At 40.9% G+C, this 21,044-nt stretch overlaps 1 protein-coding gene and 1 long non-coding RNA gene across 6 annotated transcripts in view; both read left to right on the top strand.

Annotated features, from left to right (window-relative positions):
- The window catches only part of LOC134757988 (uncharacterized), a 37,528-nt gene extending 25,500 nt beyond the window's left edge, over window positions 1-12,028 (top strand). The window contains exon 3 of the long non-coding RNA XR_010132676.1: window positions 11,883-12,028. This is a non-coding gene — a long non-coding RNA (uncharacterized lncRNA). The remainder of the gene's footprint in view (window positions 1-11,882) is intronic.
- A 2,589-nt stretch (window positions 12,029-14,617) lies between these two features.
- Window positions 14,618-21,044, top strand: part of COL8A1 (collagen type VIII alpha 1 chain) — a 155,775-nt gene continuing 149,348 nt past the window's right edge. The window contains exon 1 of one of the 5 annotated variants that reach the window (XM_019023547.4): window positions 14,618-15,027. The gene's annotated coding sequence lies outside the window, so the exon portion shown is untranslated. The remainder of the gene's footprint in view (window positions 15,028-21,044) is intronic. The other 4 variants (XM_055383541.2, XM_063703504.1, XM_063703503.1 and 1 more) reach the window with 4 other exon arrangements.

Here is a 21,044-nt window from a genome sequence, read left to right on the forward strand (position 1 = left end):
CTAGACATAGGGAAACTAGACATAAAAAAGGATTGAGGGAACTTTTAATTAGGAGAGTAAGATCATTTTTAAATGCATTTTTATCTGTGAATAAATCTGAATGGATAAGACCATGTTTTAATTATGAAACAGGGGACTTGGGATGGAGCAAGACAGTGGAATAGAAGGCACTACAAATTGCTCCCATCCCCACCCAGGACACCAATTTAACAACTATCTACACCAAAAAAAAAAAGCACCTTCATAAGAACCAAAGATAAGGTGAGCACTCACGGTGCCTGGTTTTAACTTCATATTGCTGTAAAAGGCACTGAAGAGGTAGGAAAATCAGTCTTAAATTGCTGACACCCACCCCTCTGTTCCCGCACCTGAAGTGGTGGTTTGGCACAGAGAGGGAGATCACAGGAACTGTGAGGCATTGAACTCAGTGCCACCTCATTATAGCAGAACACAAAACCAGACCAAATTCAGCGGGCAACTGCCCACAGGAGGAGCATTTAAACCAGCCCTAGCTAGAAAGGAATCCAGATCCCAGTGGTTGGAACTTGAGTTCCTGCAAGCTTTGCCACCATGGGCTACAGTGCCCTGGAGTCCTAAACTTGAAAGGCAGTCTAGGCCACAAGGACTGCAAGTCCTAGGCAAAACCTAGTGCTGAACTGGGCCCAGAGTCAGTGGACCTGGCTGGTGGGTTGTGGGGGGGCCAGGGAGGACATGACCCACTGAGACACCAGCCAGGCTGGCTAAGGAAGTGCTGGCATCATCCCTCCCCAACCCCAGGCTGTACAGCTCATGACTCCAAAAGAGGCCCCTTCCTTCCTCTTGAGGAAAGGAGAGGGAAGAGTGGGGAGGACTTTGTCTTGCCTCTTGGTTACTAGCTCAGCCACAGCAGGATAGGGCACCAATCAGATTCATGAGGCCCTAGCTCCAGACAACATTTCTAGACACATCCCAGGCCAGAAGGGAACCTGCTGCCTTGAAGGGAAGGACCCAATCCTGGCAGGATTCATCACCTGCCAACTGAAGTGCTCTTTGGCTCTGAATAATCAGAAGTGAAACTCAGGTACTATGTCACGACTTTGGGTAAGACTCTGAGACTTGCTAGTTTCAGGTAAGACTCTGAGACTTGCTAGTTTCAGGTAAGACTCAGCACATTGTCAGCTATGGTGGCTGTAGGGTGAGGCTCCTTCCACTTAAGAGAAGCAGAGGGAAAAGTAAAGGGGACTTTGTCTTGCATCTTAGGTACCAGCTCAGCCACAGTGGGGTAAGGTGTCAAGAAGTTTCTTGGGGTCCCTGATTCCAGGACTTGGCTTTTGGACAGTATTTCTGGACCTTCTCTGGGCCAGAGAGGAGCCCACTGCCCTGAAGGGTGAGTCCCAGGGCAAGCAGCATTCACCACAAGCTGACTGAAGAGCCCTTGGGCCTCAAGGAAACATCAGCAGTAGTCTGGCAGTACTCCCTGTGGGCCTGTGGTGGCAGTGGCCACAGGGTGAGGCTCCTCTGCCTTTAGAAAGGGGAGGGAAGAGTGGGAAGGACTGTATTTTGTGGTTCGATGTCAACTCAGCTGCAGTACAATAGAACGCTAGGTAGACTTCTGGGAGTCCCTGGCTCCCAGACAGCACCTCTGGACTTACCTGGGGCCTGGAGGACCTCACCACCCTGAAGTGAAGGACAAAGGCACGGCTGGCTTTGCCACTTGCTGATTGTAGAGCCCCAGAGCCTTGAGAAAACATAGGCAGTAGCAAGGAAGTGGTTACAGCAGGCCTTAGGCAAGCCCAGCACTGTGCTGGCTTATGGTTTGACCCAAGGCAGTCATAGTGGTGGTGGCCACAGGGATACTTGTGTCACTCCACCCCCCAGCACTAGGTGGCTCAGAACAGACAGACTCTGTTTGTTTGGGAGAAAGTAGGAGAAGAGAACAAAAGATTCTTCCTGGTGATTAAGAGAATCCTCCCGGATCATGCCCAAGACCATCAGGGTAAGTACGTTTATGAGTCTGAAAGAACCAGTGTCACTGAACATGGGGTGGCCACTAAAGCAGATACAGCTTAGATCACAACATCCAAGTTCCTTTGAATATCTGGAAAGCCTTCCCAAGAAGGACAGGTACAAACAAATCCAGACTGACAAGACTACAATAAACACCCAAGTCTTCAATGCCCAGAGACAGATGAACCATCTACAAGTATCAGGGCCATCCAGGGAAACACGACTTCATCAAATGAACTAAGTAAGGCACCAGGGATCACTCCTGGAGAAACAGAGATAATGTGACCTTTCAAACAGAGAATTCAAAATAGCTGTTTTGAGGAAACTCAAAGAAATTCAAGATAACACAGAGAAGGAATTCGGAATTCTGTCAGACAAACTTAACAAAGAGACTGAAATAATTTTAAAGAATTATGAAACAATCGTTTTGAAAGTGCCTGCCTTAGACCTCTGCAGTGGAGGTATGCTGCCTTTGGATTCATTGACTCAGTAAGATGTAGTGAAAACTGAAAACTATAATAAATCTCAACTCCTATGAGCAACACCCGATTAAATTTCTTTCTGGCTTTTGCACAATGGTGGCAATGGCTATAATCCAGAACATAAACAAAAAACTCATATGGAAGCAACAAACACATTTTTTTAAATCATATGTTATTCCCCAGCCCAAAGAACTCTTTGTCTAGGACTTTTGTCTGTGACTTATATTTATATTACTGAATAACTCCACCCAGTGAACATGAAGAACAGACGAGTACAAAAAGGCAACATTTACATAGTCTAATGATTCCCATATATGGACAATAGATGTGCACGCTAAGAAGTCTGGCAATTCTTTTTTTTTTTTTTTTTTTGAAATTGACTTAATGAGATGGTGACAAGTGAAGTGTGTGCATGATCCGTCCCATGATAACTCAGACATTTACATTTACATTCTCATCTCTTGAAAGTCAAGCCACTCATTCTCTATTGCCAATTTGCTTTAAACCAACATGTCAATAATGGGCAAACTGCCACAAGTCAAATTTGCTAAAAACAGAACCATGGCATAAATAGAAACCAGAGCTTTAACCACTACTAATGCAATGTGAAAGTTAATAAGAACGACACAAGTCTTAAACCTCTTGCTTGTTGAAGCTTACTCTAGGGACTTGACAAACAATGATAAACAAGAACCAGAAAAAATCCATTCAGACTGTCACTTGAAATTTGGGTTCTTCCACATCTCCACGTTGATTATCCTGCTAATGTAGATTGTCTCTAGTTAAACTTACAACATGTGCTGACCCTCTTTGCTACCCAATACATCCTGTTTACTGTGTATTTGTGTATGAGTGTGGGGCTTACCTAGTTTCTCCAGATGGGAGATGAAACCAGATTTGAAATCCCCATTGCGTCTTCCTACTTCTTTGCCAACTCCTTAAAAGTTTTGCATAATTCAGATTTTTATAAAGACTAGTCAAGAAGAACTGGTTCTATACTATTAAAAGGTTAACAAGAATTTGCCAGTATACAATACGTATGACATACAACCATGAGGGTGTATATGTGAAGTTTACTACCAATCTGCTTCTCCTTTAATAAGGACAGCTTGAGTCATATACTCTACACATTCTTGGTTTTCTCCTTTTCCTGTTTCCAACCACTATGTCATTTTTAATCCAGAACCTGGCACCATGAGGTTTTATCTCTTCACCCTTGATGCTCTCGCTGACTCAACACTACACCCCAATTTCCATCCTGCCTGTCCCCATCAGACTTAGTACCTCTGTCATTGTGTTCATCACTCATATTTTCCACACATATTTATTGAACACTATTTTGTGTTCCAAGCACCATGGTAGGCACTGAAGATGTAATGGAGAAGACACTGATATTTGACTCTCAGCTCTTCCTAACAGATCAAGTCTCAGTCTGGTTTCTCCAGCTATGTCTCCTGAATCTTGAATAGTTCAGTGCTCCGAGATGACCCCTTGGCCCACTAGCTGGCATTAATCATTAGGTAAACATCTCAGCCAAATTGACACTGATCCTCCAGCAGGGGGAAAGAGGATATCTGTACAATGTCAGAGCCTCTGTCTTAGAGCGGCACTTCAGCATCCCACCACACTGTCCTGTCTCTTCCTGGTGTCAGGGCAGATGCTACAACACCCTTGAAGCCTCTCAGCCTGCAATTGCTTAAAGGTCAGTGATTACAGTTGAAGATTTCTATATATCTTATTTACTTTTTTTTACTTCGGTTATTTTTATTTCTGCACCTAATGACTTTGTATAAATCTGTGTCTTTCAAGGACATCAGGAAATGAATCTGTTTGGTACCACTCACTCCTTTCCCATATAAAAAGTGGGGGCGGAGGAAAGTTTTCAAACCATTCAAAATGAGTTGCCTATATGCAGAATTTCTAATAAATCTGTACCAAATTCTCTGCTATAAATGAGATGTTTTGGCTGGTTTTCAATAAGGACTCTTTTTCTCCTAATTCCATTATGATCTAACATTGAATTAATCTGTTTTACGCAGGCAAATAAATGCATTTGGCATGTTAATGCTGAGTCTGAAGCATATTTCTGTCCATATGGGACAGTATCTGAAATCATGCAGAAATCACTACACACATTAAAAACACTTCCTCTGGACAGAGTGCTTTAACGGAGAAAAATGTTTACAAAATAAAAAACAGAGAAAAACTCTATATAAGAATTACTCAGTCATGGATCTGTGTTCTCTTTACACAGATCACTGAAACTCATTAAATTTTTTGACATACTAAGTCACGACTATTGATATAGTGTGTCTCATTTCTCATCTACCAAGTTTTAAAATACTACTTGCCCTATACTAATCATAGCCAATGAAAATGGAATGAGATGATACATATGGAATTTCTTTGAAAAGCCTCAAGGCCTTTGAAGAGAGAGTGGTGATGTTGGTATTGGTGGTAGCACCAGTGGTGGAAGTGTAGCCTTTTTTTTTTTCTTTTTCTTTTTTTTTTTTTTTTTGAGACAGAGTCTCACTTTGTCACCAGGCTGGAGTGCAATGGCACGATCTCGGCTCACTGCAACCCCTGCCTCCCAGGTTCAAGCGATTCTCCTGCCTCAGCCTCCTGAGTAGCTGGGACTACAGGCGCCCACCACCACTCCCAGCTAATTTTTTGTATTTTTAGTAGACGGGGTTTCACCATGTTAGCCAGGATGGTCTCGATCTTCTGACCTCGTGATCCACCCTCCTTGGCCTCCCAGTGTAGCCATTTTTTTTACAGTCTCCCTCATTTAAGGCCCACAGAGCATTAGTTCCGTGAGAAGCCCCTCGGATGGCAGGCAGAGTGTGGGGTTGGTTTTGGAGTCAAATAACCTCAGAAAACCCTGACATTTAACTTTTGAAATTTGAAAAGGACATTAGCCATTCAAGGATTAGAATAGCCTTACAATAAAGAGCTATGCTTAATTTTAATAATGCAGAATTTCTAAGACATAAATGGATTAGAAATATTTTTTGCTACATAATATCTGTTAATATTCCAAGGCATTAGAGTTCCACAGAGAATCATTATTATTTAGAAGGAACATAGAATGAAATGTTCAACTGAATCAAATGCTTATCATAATAGGCCAACTCCTTCCCTTCATGAAACCCCAAATTCTTGCCTATACTAGCAGCATGCAAGGTGGGATTCTTAATTTATGAGAAAACCACTGATACTGGCATCATCTTCAAAAATTAAAACCCAAGTTTGGGACCTAAAAACAATATCCCAAATGCCTATCATTTACATGTGCCTATAGTACTTTTGTCACAAAGAGAAAAAATCAAAGGAAAATATATTCATGGATTTTAAAGACGTATATAGCCCTCGTCTCAAAATGAAAATAAATCAATACATGTTTATGAACAGGTTAGCCCTATACTAGGGCTTTGCATAACACAGCATTTCCTGCTTTCAAGGAGCCCACAGTCTTTTGGACCCCTCTATTTGAGAAATATATGTTCTAGAAGGTAGAAGGAAGCACAAGATAACAAAAATTAAAATAATAGTTAATAGGCATTTGTTCAGATATAAACATAAGTTATCTTGATAAATGTCACCAGCTGTGAGAAACCCTCCTGGCCCAGCTACAGAGAGAGTGGGGAATGAAGATGCCCATCTGATCCTGAACAGGTGTCCTTCCTTTGCCATGTGGCCAGATGAGATCCCAATACCCTCCTAAAACTCTATGATAAGTCAGGCTTGGTGGCACATGCCTGCAATCCCAACACTTTGGGAGGCCGAGTTGGGAGGATTGCTTGATCCCAAGAGTTCGAGATCAGCCTGGGCAACATAGTGAAACCCCATCTCTACTAAAAATACAAAAAAAAAAAAAATAGCTGGGTGTGGTGGCACATGCCTGTGGTCCCAGCAACTTGGGAGGCTGAGATGTGAGGATTGCCTGAGCCTAGGAGGTGGAGGTCACAGTGAGATGAGATTTCACCACTGCACTATAGCCTGGGTGACACAGTGAGAACCTGCCTAAAAAAAAAAAAAAAAAAAACTCTATACCCTATGATAATAAATACAGCACAGAAAGTCTAATAAAGACATATAAATGAAGTGTTCCAGAAAGAATGCAACATGCAGAAAGGATAAATTGAAAATGTAAGAGAATAAGGAAATTAGAAAACAGAAGAAATGGGACTAAGAAAAATAAAATGAAACCAAGACAGAATGACACAAATTCCTTCTGTAAAATCCAAGAAGGCCAAAACTATGAGCTACAACTTACAGAGCTTCATGGGATCTGACAACTTTTTTTGCACAAGAATTTAAGTCTCATTTCTTAACAGGTCATTTCTCTTCCCACTCCCTTACCTAGTGATCTAAAGTTCATTTAGTCATGTGCAATAGCTGTGATGTTCTGGCAGAGAGACTTACCTATTTCCTTATACATAAAATGAAACCAAGAGTTTGACTTTCCTTCTAGGAAAACAAACCAGCTGCCAGAAATGAAGAGATCTGGTATTGGCACGCTGAATGTGCTCACAAAACCATATGGTGGTTCTAAGCAGAAATGACAAGGGCCAACCATTATATGTCCACATTTAGGGAATAAATTCATAAATAATATAGAAGCCAAGGTATATGGGGCTCTAAATTTTCCCCCTCAATGTCACAGAGACTCGCTAAGGATATCTTAGAAGATTATTTGTCTTTAAGGGAAATAAATGGGAACTAGGCACCATGACGGTGTCAAGCCATCATAGAGGGTCCAAAAATAAGTGCTCCAGTTCTCAAGTGCATTCAGCATTAGGTGCAACTTTTGCTCAGTCAGTCAGGCAAAACTCTTAGTGTGCAGTGGTATTTACAAAAGAGTATATTCTGACCCTTTATATTTCAAAGCAATGTTGAAACACATCTGTTCAAATAACCCTCCCACCTCGACTGACTCACCTGGCAGGAAGAGTTAGTTTCCTGGCCAACATGCAGCCAGACCCTCCTGATATTCAACCAAAATATATAAAGCATATAATTGTCTTTTCATCCCCAAAAAGCACAGAGATGAACCAAGCTTTTCTTTTCTGTGTGTTACTTAAAGATATTCTCTGTCTTACACCTGGCATTCTCAGTAACCACCTCAAAGATCCCTCCAATGAGCAGACTCCATTAGATCTCCTATACAGCCCCATACTTATCTTGCCCATAGAATCTACCTCAGTGAAGGGAAATTATCTATTTATCTTCCTCTCTCCCCTACCAGACTGTTTAAAATCCTCAAAAATGGGAAGCCAGTCATATTGATCTTCAGAACTCATTTCTATGACCCTGCAAGAAATGTACCAGGAAACTCTAAATGTTTGTTTTTGTTTTGTTTTGTTTTGAGCCAAATGGGGTAAAGGGGGCTGGGAATGGGGAAAGATAAGAGAGTATTTAATTATTTTTTAATCTCTGCAATCCACAGATTCATATTGACCACCTTACTCTATGCTAGGCTTAGTGTCAGGAAAAAGGGTTAGGCTCTCAAGGAAAGAGCAGTAAAATTGCAAAGAAAAGAGGTTAGCATATGTATAAGACAAGGTAGACTATAAAAAATTGCATAAGAGAAGTACCAATTTTCCTGGGCAGTTCAGAAAACTAACCAGAAAGCATTTCCTGAAGGTGGCATGGAAGTAATAAAGGATTTGAGCATGTGTCCGTAGGTGGACCCAGCAGCAGGAGCTCCATTAGCGACCATGCAGGAGCTGAGAAGTTAACAAACATTTTGAAAAGCAGATTGTTTCCCCTGACTGAAGCATAAATTATGTAAATCAGACCGGAAATAAAGACTGGGCCTGAACCTTGGAAAGGGGCTTTGAATGCCAAACACAAATTTAGGGTTTTTTGTGAATGGTGTGATGCCATCAACAATGTTTGAACAAGGGTATCACATAATTTTTGCCAGGTTTACGGTGATGACTCTGGAGGCAACATGGGAAGTGATCTGGGAATAGGACATGCCAGTCCCAGGCCAGCACACCTGTTAGATCTCTCATCTCAGACCTTCATTTTTGCCTTTCAAATCAGAGTTTTCATATCATGAAAAATCTCAGGCTGTATAAGATATGATAACTCTGAGCAGAAAATACTGGATTTACTAAAATCGAACATGAGGTAAATAATAAGAACATAAGAGACTAAACCATGAGTAGAAGGAGCAGAAGATAGAAGATAAAGCAGAGATAATTATTCATCAGGGAAGTCTAGGATCAAGACAATTGTCATATGGTAGCTAGGGTCCAAGATAGCACATAGCGGGAGTGAATTTTATTTCTACTGCCCTGGAAGGCTTTTTAGTTTTCTCTCCTTGAGTGGGAAAAAAAATACTTGGGCTACATTGCTCTCCCTCCATTGCTCTGCCCCCATGAGAGAATCTCAACAATTAAATTTCTTAAGGAATTAAAAAAGGTTGAAGTGGCTTTAGTTGACATTGGTAATAGGGAGAGTGAAAGCTGGAAAAAGGGTTCAGAGACCGTAATAAAAGTCTAATAGTTTGGAAAACTAGAAAGAGCTACAATAATTTAGTCTATAGCAAAAAGGGTGATCAAATTTTTCCTAATTAAATAAAGGGGTACAGCATTGGCGAGAAGGAACTGTTTACAGTAAGAGTAGAGAGTTTCTTAGGAAATCAAGCTAATGTGTTCAGACATCAAGTAAATCTGGCACAATAGGGAAAATTTTCAGAAACCAGAGATTTGTGTGGTGTGGTTACATTTCCATCCATCAAAAGGACAATACTACTTGCTTCAGAAAAAAAAGAGTTAAAAGGCTAATGGCTGGGCCTGGGAGATGCTTACCAAGCCCTGAAACTTAGAGAGGCAATGGTTGCAGTCAAGATCTACTTAAGGAACAATGGTAAGCCCCAACTTTTGGGATTCTGTACCTAGGATACAAATAAGGTTTAATATTAAGGGGTACTCTCCTTGTAGCAAACACTGGAGTAATGAATTAGGAGCTCTTCCATGCTGTGATGGTTAATATTAGGCATCAACTTGCTGGATTGAGGGATGCCTAGATGGCTGATGAAGCATTGTTTCTGGGTGGGTCTGTGAGGGTGTTGCCAGAGGAGATGGACATTTGAATCAGTGGACTAGGAGAGGAAGACCCACCCTCAGTGCAGATGGGCACCATCCAATCAGCTACCAGGGCAGCTAGAACAAAGCAAGTGGAAGAATGGGGATAAGTAGCTTGCTTTCTAAGTCAGATTTCTCTTTCTCTCTTCCTGTGTGGTGCTGGAAACTCAGCTTCTCCTTCTGTCCTTGGACATCAAACTCCAGGTTCTTCAGCCTTTGGACTCTGGGACTTGCACCAGCATCCCCCTAGGGGCTCTCGGGCCTTCGGCCTCAGACTGAGTGAGGGCTGCACTGTCAGCTTCCCTGGTTTTGAGGCTTTCAGACTTTGACTGAGCCATTACCCACTTCTCTCTTTCCCCAGCTTGCAGGGGACTTCACCTTGTAATCATGTGATTCAATTATCCCTGATAAACTCATATATATCCTACTGGTATGTGTGTGTGTGTGTGGTGTGTGTGTGTGTGAGTGTGTATCTCCTACTGGTTCTGTTCCTCTGGAGAACCCTAATACACATACCTAAATTGAGCATGTGTATCATTGTATGTTGAGTTGACTTCATGGGGATGTTGAGTGAGTGGAGTGCCCACCAACTGGCACACAGCAGGCATCTGGAAGGTGGAAAGAACTTTAGAGAGGGTCTGGTTAAGCCTTCTTATTTTACAAATGCAGACACATTTACAAATGCAAACACTGAGTCCAAAAAGGATAAAACACCTGCCCCAAGTTTTCACCTGGGTAGTTAGTGGCAGAGCTGGGACTAAACTCCAGATTTCCTGACTCTCCATGCACTGCTCTTTACAAAGCCAGCAGGAGCTGTGAGGCAGTCATCTGTGGGGTCACCTGCATCAGTCAGCTGTACCCTATGGGCCAACAGGAAAACAGTGACTCACAAAATCCAACGGTCCTTTGGAATGCCTAAGAGGTGTGCCTTTCTTCTGTGCTATAAAGCGTTTTCCATTTTTGTAAATAAAACCCCATTTTAAATGCCCTAGGAGAGTTGGCAATTTTAAGTGCCTTACGGACTACGATCATATTTGGTCATGCTTAGCACGGGGTAAGACTGACTGACTGATGAGTCATTTGATAGATGGAGAGCAAATTTCTGTACACCGTATTTCAAATTGTCAGATTTACTTCAAGTGAGCACACCTGTCTGTGACTTTCGCTTAGGCCAAAGCCACATTCATTTGCATTTTAAAGTTCTAAGGAGTGAAAGGAAGAATCAGAGCTTGAAATCTGGCATGGGCAGCACAAACAAATAGTTAAAAATTAACTATTTGAGAACATAGATGTGAATGTGCAGTTTTTAAAGCCAGATCACATTGTTTTCCAATCCAGAAATCCTTGAAAACTCAAGGATCTCATGGATCAGGTATATTATTTAGGGATAATGTAAAGCTACAGCAGGTGAGAAAGACACTGGGCTCCTCGGACACACAGAGAAGACATCACTCTTTATGTGAATCCCATATGTCATCCTGGCCACACCGTGAGAGGGTCCTGCCTTCCTACCCCCTTCCTACAACCATACAGGACACTCCAGGGAAAACTGGGCTAGAACCACTACTGTTTCTGCCACCTTGCTCAGGCCTCCAAGTCTGCAGGATGCAGACACTCTGTTTTCTCTATTTCTAAGTATGCTAACAGTCTGAGATGCACAGGCAAGCATTTATCTGCAAAGCCACAATAAAGACCCTATATTCAAAGAAAAATGAAATCTTGAAAATATGCCACTTTCACCATGCCATTCTATTGCTCAAAAGTCTTCATTGATTCTTCATTGCCTACAGAATATAGTTTATAGTTCAGACTACTGAGGTGACCTCATCCCTCCTCATCCCTCCTCTCCATTTCTCAGCCTCATTGTTCTACCACATGGACCTTTCTATTCAGTCATGCTGGCCAATTCACCACCTTCTGAATATTCCTGTGATTTCCCTGGTTGCACACATACCCTCCCTTGCCTGGAATGTACTACTGTCCATCACTCGTCTATTCAAATGCTACTTTCCATGGCTCAGCTCAAATGCCACCTCCTCCCTGAAGTCTCTTTACTAAAATTCAACTATCAGGATTTCATGCTTTTCTTCCTCTGTGAGAAAAGATGTCATATTTTCCTCTGCTTTGAATACCTCACATTGTCTGATATCCATTCTTAATAAATATTTGTTAACTGATTAATTCTAAATAAACTCCAAAAAAGGGTTACATTTGCAAAGCTCTCAAAAGTAAGGTAATGATCTGTAGCTGTTATAGCCACACAATGGAAACTTCAGAGCATCTAGTATGTTGTCATTGGATTCCTTTCCTTCCACAGAAGACCAAACTAGGTCATTTCAAACCTCAGTCACCTTCAGAGAGATTCTAGGAAGGGCACACTAAGAGTCAGCAAAGAGACGACATTCCTGGATTCCTGACTTGTTGTCCAGATCTGCTACTGAATCAGATTCAGGCAAGTGTGAATGGGAGAAATGAACTAATTATTAGTGCCATCCAAACAAAATGAAAGCAGTGCTTTTGTTATGTTGGCTGGATATTCAGCTTTGAAAGGAAGAAAGAATTAAAAATAAGAAGAGAAATTCAGCCTACAGCCATCAATTGTCTTTTCTTCAAATGTGCTTTTCTTGCCTTTCTGGTTTTTTTTTTTTTCCACACATATGTGATGGAACTGGAATGTTTGAGAAGAATTAACTTACGATAGAAAAGATGATTTGTTGTAATCTGATAAGGGTATTTACTAACATACTTTGTCACCCAGATTCTCCTCTAAAAGTCCCATTTTGTTTCCCCAGAACACATTCTTTGCTAAATTAAAAAGTTCCAAAAGTGGTATTGTGCTTGTAAAATCACATCTGATTTCAGCGTTATGTCCAAGAATAGATAATGCAGTCCTATTTCTAGGTCTAGTAACAAGTGTTATTAGTTTGATAGACTTCACTCAATAGATTTGGCCACATCCTCAAAAGACATACTATTTGGGAAGAGGAAAACTGAGTTATGGAGGGTAAGAAGAGAGTAAAACCAAATAGCAAACGGGCAGAAAGTTGATGTGAAAGTTTTAGCTTTCTAAGCATTCATTAAACTAACAAATGCTGACCATTCTCTATTGTCAGTCCTCAATATTGCTGTTTATTCAATTAGCGAGACTATACATATTTATTGAGCACTTATTTTTTACTAGCTAGTAAGCCACTAGTTATAACTTTGTGCAGCCAAAAAATTATTGAATATAATTTGAATAGGGAACATAGAGATAAAAAATTATAAAAAGGCGAATAATCAATAATGCAAAACATCGTGAGTAAATTTGAAAACTCTAGTGTCAAATTTGTGTTTACGATAAAAAATTTAAATTTTTTATTTCATATATGATTGTTCTTGCCTCATATCCCAGGCACATGGGAGTTTATTTCGTTGACTCCCAGACGTAACCAATTGAGAACGAGCTTAGTTACAAAGGAAGCAATTGAGGCTTTGAGCTCTTGAAGTTAACAGATGGAAATACGTATGTAAAAACCTAAGTGCAGTGTAAACTCGGCACATATGGACGTAGGTATTATTATTATCCAAATGGCACTATTGGGTATTTTCTTAATAGATTCTTTTAGAATGCTTTTTTATAGTTGTAGACCTTTTTTAGACGAATAGTTCTTAAGAAGAGGAGGGGATTTTGTCCCTCAGCGACATTTGGCTAAATCTAGAGACATTTTTTATTTTCACAGCTGGGTAGGGAGTGCGGAGTGGGTACTGCTACTGGCATCTGGTGGGTAGAGGCCACGGATACTGCTTAACATTCTACAATGCACAGGAGAGGTCCCTACAACAGAGAAATATTCTCCCGAAAGTTTCAGTAGTGCTAAGTTTGAGTAATTCTGCTCTTCACCATCAGGTTTCCTTCTCTTGGAGCCTGCTACCAGCCAATGACATCGGGATCTAACCTGAGACGAACCTAGGTGTTCTATACGGCAGCCTGGTGTACTGAAGAGTGCCTAAGGTTTGCAAGCTCGCTAGCTGTGGCTCCCCCTCTCGCTAGCTTGAGCTAGTTATTTAAACCCTTAGAGATGCCTTTCTTTAAATTAAAAAAATAAATAAATCTGCACAATATGAATCATACCTACCTCATAAGGTTGCGGTGAACACTGAGTCAAGTACATATATACATATTCAGTACAAGTTCGTTCCTTTATTATTTCCAGCCTACCCATCCCTCCCCCGCCTCCCATTCCCGCCTTTTCCCCCTCCCGGTACTGTATCTCCCACCCCAAGCTTCAGGTTCTCTTTTAAAATGCTTTAATTCCTTTGGTGGTAAAAATCAGGCTTGGGCTAGGAAGTGAGTCACCACTCAGCAGCGAAAGGAGCTTGTTTTTCTTTCTCTGAATGCGTTTCTTAGTAATTTCAGACTGATCCTTTAGCCACTTGTTGGTTGAATCCTCTCTTAATGTTTAAGACACACTGAGAAAGAACTGTGGCACCAAGACGTTTTCCGATTGTTAGGAATGAGAGTGTTTTAAATACCGAAAATAACCAGAGGGCAGAGAGCTCTGAAATCCTACGTTACATAAGCAGATGCTGGAAGACCCAGGCTGGTTCTGAGGTTCCTCTCTCCACAAGCAAGTCCACGCGAATCCTCCCCGTTGCTGGATTTACTTTAATGCTGCCGAAGTCTCAAAAGGGGCCTCTGGATGCTCAGAGGACAGGCAGCGCGGGAACTTTCTTGTCAAATAAGCCTTGCCTGGAGGGAGAGGCATGGGGCGGTTTTCACCTGCGGGCGGTGGGACGGGGCTGAGGGCTGGGGGCTGCCTGGCTCCAGGCCATGTCAGTGCCTCCAGCTCCAGGTCCGGGTCCACCCTGCACTTTGGCTCTGCTGCCCGGACGCCCAGCTTCCCCTCCCTTGCCTCGCTTAGAAACCCTTCAGTTCTCCCGGACCGCTATGTAGCTTTTCAAATTCCCAAATTCACAGAAAACACCTTCAAAAGTCACAATCACCCACAACTGCCCCTGCCAAAAAATGTCATGCAAAAACGGAAAATACTCCGATTCCCCTTTCCTCCCAGACACTCTCTCTCTCTCTGTCTCTGCTATTCATTTTCTCCCCCACCTTTCCCCATTTGTGGTCTAGATCCCTTTTACTATTTCTCGTTCCCTCTCTTTTTTCCCTTCTCCCTCTCTCTCCCTTTTCCACTCCTTCCTCCTTCGTGACCGCGCCCCCCCTCCCCCCGCCCCGTCGTCTCTCCTCCGCCTTGCGGGCTCCAGTCTGTGCCCGCCCCTCCCCAGAGAAGAGTGTCCAGCTCCTCCAGAGGCTGCCCGCCCGCCGCTCCTTCCCTGCCCACCTACTATGAGGAGCAGCTCCTCCCACCTGCCCATAAAAGCCAAGTGCATGTTACCAGCAGCGGATCACAGCCCTTCCCCGATCCTCTCCGTGGGAGCCAGCGAGCCTCTCTCCCTGATCTTACGTGCTCAAGGTAAGATAGCACTTCTGCAGGCAGCTCACCTACCAGGGGTTGCTATGGGGGAATAAGTCACCCTCTGGCCAACGCGTTTGCTATTTGGTTAGAGCTGATTCTTAGGGATGCGCGATCCGCTGCTCCTTTAACTAGCAACTGGTTTGAAAACAAACTTCTGTTTGAATGGTAAAATAAAAGCTCCTTCAGGGAAGAAACAGCAGCATAAATATTGCGAAACCTTTCTCTTTTTAAATCACTTTTTCTCCTGTTGCTGACTGTTGCTTAGGCTAAAATGTGTCTGTTTGGGGTGTTGTACTGACGTTTTTCACTGTACATATTTCACACATCAGTGGGGGCAAGGAAAACGTTGTCCCATTGTCAAAAATGTACTTTAAAAGAACACAGTTAACTTCCTAAAAATAGCACAGTCAAAAGGTCTGCTAACAATTTTGTGATGTTTTCCAAACCCCCAAGACAGCTTCTGTGAGTCCTTTAAAAAAATATCTTTCCAGGTTTTAGCGCTTGGAAAAAAAATGATGTGAACGGGTGCCCTTTGCACGGGGACAGTAAGTAATCAGGTGGCTGGTAGATAGGAAGGAACAAATCCAAATTCACAAGCCAGGGTAGAATGTGCTCTCTCACCAGGCTATCTTTTCACGACATCCTAAAATGAGAATTACGATGGAACTAAGAAAGTGTATAAAAGAACTTCATGAATTTCTGTACACACACCTAAACACAAAGCGTTTCAATATGTTTCACAGTAAGAGAATAATACAGGCCAGATTATACAATACTTCTGTGCACACCAGATGGTTGTAAAGAAAGATCAGCGAGAAAGGCTTTGGAAGTTTTAATCCTTCTTTCCACCTTTTTTCCCCCTCATTTAGTAAATTACAACCTACCTGATTGGCATCCAATTATCAGAGATATTCAGTGTTTAAGCTACCCTCTTTAAAAGAAAATGATCTCTTCTTATTCCTAAGGTAGAATAAATGTGCACCTGTGAAAGGAAAAACATACTCCACAGCCACTTCTGTAAAACCAGACATTTGGTCCATGAAGTTTGCCATCAAATTCTTGGGGTGTGTGGGATGAAACTCTCTCAAGTGGGAGAAAAACCCTCTTCAAATGTTTCCTCTGGGGAATTGCTCAAGACCACTTAGAGAAGGCAAACCAAAAGTACCAGTCAGGAAACCAAACCACTCTTTTAGCCCTTAAGGTTCTTAAAGTAAGAAGAGAAATGTTCCACTTTTTTATTTTTTTGTTTGTTTATATTATCTCATGTGGAAAGAAAAAACTCACTGAAGCTGTATAAAATTCTCCCCTATTAAAGAAACAAGACTCATTAGAAATTTAACTTAGGTCTTCCAAACCATTTCTCCTTAGCTTTTGCATATCAAAAGTAATAAAAATATTTAAAAGTTCTGCTTGAGATGGAGAGGATTCAATGCTATTACTCAAATGCAAGAGTTATATCTAAAGTTTCAGTCACGTTAAATTTTTCTTCATTGGAAAAAAATATTGCAAGAAGTGCAGTTTCCTTTAAGCAAATTATATAAAATTACTATTGGCCAAGATAGCATGTGACCTGAGCATATTAACATACCTTTTATCTCATGCCACAATGCAGACTGCTTGCTTTATATCTGATGCACATAGGTAATCAACCATGACAAGAGTACTGGTATGGGACAAGGCCAGATCAAGTATGTGGCACATTCAAGTTAATTCTTCTTTTATGGTAGTGCCTGACTCACACCCATTATCACAAGGAAGAAAATACGCTGCTTCATTCACCAGATCCCCTTGAGGGAAGTTATCTTTTCTTGGGGTGGAGGGGGAAATGCTCCCAGTTTAAATGAGCTTCCAGTTATTCCTAAGTTTGGGAATAAAAGTATTCTCCAAGGGTTTACTTCTGCTTTCTCTGGCAATTAATCCACCGGGCCAGCTATGGACCGTTAAACAGTAACTGCCTTCCCTATGTCCCATCAAGTTCAAGCCCCTAAATAACTGAGTGAGATCATCTTAGATTGCTCATGATCTAACTTTCCCAGGAGCAAAGCTATCCTTTCTCCATAGGGTACATACCAAGCAAGATGACACTGCTCTTCTTAAGCTTTTAGAAAAATCAGTGTCGAAGTTTCATGTAGTCACCCCCAAATCCCCCTTTCTGCATGGGATGTGGATACTTCACGTGAGTCTCCTCTTTTTGCCATTATATAGCTGCGTCTTGATCAAGTCCATGACTATACCCAACCAATGCCATTGTGGCAGGCTTGGGAGGATTTCTTAATGTTTCTCAGAAAAGATAAGATGAGAAACTGCCCCTTTCACTAGAGACACAATTAGGGAGCTCTACTGATTTTGAGGGCTTGCTGATCCTACAGAAATGTGCATTTTAGATGTTCTACTATTGTCAAAATTATAAAATGATATCCTTTTCATGATCAGAAAACATATGCCACTTTATTCCTATTTATGAAATAAAAATCAAGGAGAAGAGGATTGGGGTGAAAAGGGACTTGAAAGAGAAGTTGGTGGAATCACAGAAGTGCCCTAGGAGAAAAGCAAGATTAGGAGCTCTGTTACGAAACGCAACTTCTCCCAACCCTCATTTATGTGAACGTGAGGGGATGGGGAAGAGCAAAAATCCATGTCTACTCTTGTCTTTTTATTTGTTTGTTGTTTTTTAATCAATGAGAGTATAAGATCCATCTCTACTATGCCCTTCTCCTTAGCCCCCCTTCTTTAGCAGAAAAGAACAGCTTGGTTCTAATGATGAAAATGATTTCAGGTTTGCCCCATATTTAAAAACCCACAGTAATTTGCTAGTCATAATTCTAAAAGCTATACTATGAGTTAAAATAAAAAACTCCTTAAAACATGTTTTTAACTAACGGATGGGTCACGTCAACAAAACCAACCCTAAGTCTCCTGAAAAGTGTAATGTTGAGTGCTTATTTGTAAGTTAAAAGTTAGAAACAGCAATTTACTCCTTATCCATGGTTACTCACTTTGGTATGGAAACTTGCAGACAGATTGAGACACACCATATTTCCTAAAACCTCTGGTCCTCCAAGTAACCCTCTGGGAGCTAGGTGTTTCTGCCTTGACCTCCTTCTCTTCAACCAGACCCCTATAAACATACATGTACATAAGTTAAAGAAGGTACAGATCTTGAAACTTGAGTGTATTCTTGTGAAAGGTGCACTGGTCTAACTATTGAGTGAAAAGAAAACCAAAAGAAGAGGAGAGAAGAATTAAGGGGAGAATGAATGCCCTTTGGAATTTAGAGAATCTTTCTTTTTAGCATTGTGTGAAAAGGATCTCTCAATCCCTAAAGCATCTAGGAATACACGTTTATTTAAAGAACCTGTTCAAAAGTTGTCACAAAATGCTAAGAGTATAATGAAGAAGATCTTCCAGTGACCTGGCAGATATTAACAGCAGGTTACACCCCACAGTACTAAATTATAGCTCTATTAAACTTCCCCTTTCTAGAGAGATAAGGAGTGAGAAGTATGAGCATTAACCACATTTCAACACAAACAGAGAAAGGCTGCTAATGAGAGATCCCTCTATCACTTTAGTAACTCCATTTGTTGTTTGAGGAAGAAGGTTCTTCATAGTTTTTCCTCAAGCAGATTTGCAGGAATGGGGTTAAAGGGAGTCACACAAGGTTAGAATGTCTACAAGCCTGAAGCCCTGTGTACTCAAATTCATGAAGCCATTGAAATTGCATCAGATCAAACTGAAGTGAATGAAACGAAAAGTGTTCACCAAAACTGATCACAGAGTAATCAATAAAAATAAAAATAATGAATTCTAACTTCTCAGTGTAGGATAAGAGCAAAAGCAACAACTTTAGCTGACTATGTAAAATATGAACACACACCTGACAATTCACCTTCGGTGTCCTCTATTTATTTGGGGCTCACTTCCATTGTCCCTCCTGGACAATAAAAACTGACCCTTCTCTCCTTCAGCAAACCTTTCAAGATGTGCAGATGCAGTCATAGTCCCTCTGTGACATCTCCTTTGTTCTTTCCCTGGAAAAAATCTCTTTTTAATTCTCATAGAACAAGTTTCTAAAGAACCACTCATACTTGTGGCTTCTCTCATTACCAAAAATTTCCTCATACTTCTCTTAAATAGGATATAAATTTTCACCCTATCAAATGTAAAAGTTTCACATTTTTCTAAACTTTAATTCACATACCTAGGAGAAAGTAATTTAAAATTGCTACTTGCCTCCAACAGAATATCTGAGATGAGGTTTCAAAGCCATTTTACTTATCCAGTACTTATTATAACTTCTTGGAAATTAAAAAAACTTTAGAGAATCATAAAAGATAAATGCTGGAAAAGACCTTGGAGCTAATTGTAACTAAAAGTTAATTTTACAGGTGCAAAAGATGAGAAAGATTAATGTCTTTCCCAAGGCCACCCAGATGAGTACAGCACACCCAAGGCTGGAGTTCATACAGCCAGTTTCTCCAGCCAGTGCTTAATCTTGAATAACTGCAGTGTGGCTCCTCGTATAATGTGAATCTAAGGTGTCTTTGACTATGCTGAGCATTCCGTAGGCACTTAACATACACGGCTCTCAGAAACCATAGCTTGGTAGAGGTTTGGACTACAGCTATACCTCTACTACCAAATGTCTAGGACACGTTGACATAAATTCTTGTGAAGAATGAAGTCAATGGTCATCACCATCACAGGGATGGTATGTTTTTAACCAGCCCAGGATATGGTACATAGTAGCTGCTCAGTAAATCTGTGTTGAGTGGGTGAATGAATGGGGAAGAAAGCTAAGTATAAAATATCCATTTTCCTAAACTCCTTTCTTACTTGTAGAAAATATATTCTATAAAACTACTTTCTACAAAGTAAGGGATTTACAAAGTAAATTTTACTTCGTAGAAAACAGTCTATACAGACATACAGTGACTCAGGTCTCAAATGTATTGAGTTTAAGATTCTCCCTTGCTTTGGGAAATCTAGGAGAGTTCATTTTAGCCTTAGCAATGGCTAAGCCATTTTCCTGTCTGCAATATTCTCACTAGTTCTTCCCATATTTACCTGAGTTCTAGAAACTGTATTATTTTTTACAGGAGGCTTAAGATCTAGTTCCAATATTCATTTGAGAGAACAAATGAATTAGAATGTGAGATTTACAGCGTAACTCTCCTCTTCCACCTAACAGACAAAGTGTTGCCAATTTAACCATTTCGTACCTTCCTCGGCCTCTAATGAGAGAAAGAGCAAAATACCCATAATGGATAATCAGGAAAAACATTAAGGGACACATCAGTCAGAATGTGTAGGTATGAGATTTGTTGTAACAGAGGGGAGAGGTGATCAAGGGACCAAGAGTATAGAGACAAGACAGTGAAGCTAAGAGAGTTTATTCCTCTGAAACAGAGGAGGGAGAATCTCCAAGAGTTTTGAAATGCTACAAGAGGTTTTAATAGGATTTTCCAAAACCAGACCCTCTCAAATGCTTGAGAGATGACTTTCTGTTTGAGTCAGGGTTCTTTAAATACAACACTAATTGAAGCCTGGATGACACAGGTGTGAAAGCTTTATAAGTACCGTATCTATTAAAACTCTTCTTATCATTTGACTGGACCTCAAGTGGGAAAGGAACCTCATTTCACCTCCTTTTAGACTTGACTCTGACCCAGGATAATAACTCCATGGATGTCAAGTCATTGAAATGTTCTCTGCTAAAATAACAACACAATTATTGGTAACACATAAAGTCACTCCATCATAGAAAGTGACGAAGGCAGGAAAGAATATTCTTGTATTGTTTCTGTAAACAATTTACCCTGAATAAGCAGACAGATGTTAGCCCAGATGCTTCTTCACTTTCCTCTGAAGCATGCCTGACAATTATTTCCATATCTCCGAAATAGTAAGTGTGTTTCTAAAATTGATCTATTATATGTTAAATTTAACACAGCCTATGGCTAAGCATCATTGTGAAAACATTCTTTTAAGTAAGTCTTTCTTGAAGACTGTCC

The sequence above is a fragment of the Gorilla gorilla genome, chromosome 2, assembly GCF_029281585.2.
Source record: "Gorilla gorilla gorilla isolate KB3781 chromosome 2, NHGRI_mGorGor1-v2.1_pri, whole genome shotgun sequence".
Classification (NCBI taxonomy): Eukaryota; Metazoa; Chordata; class Mammalia; order Primates; family Hominidae; genus Gorilla; species Gorilla gorilla.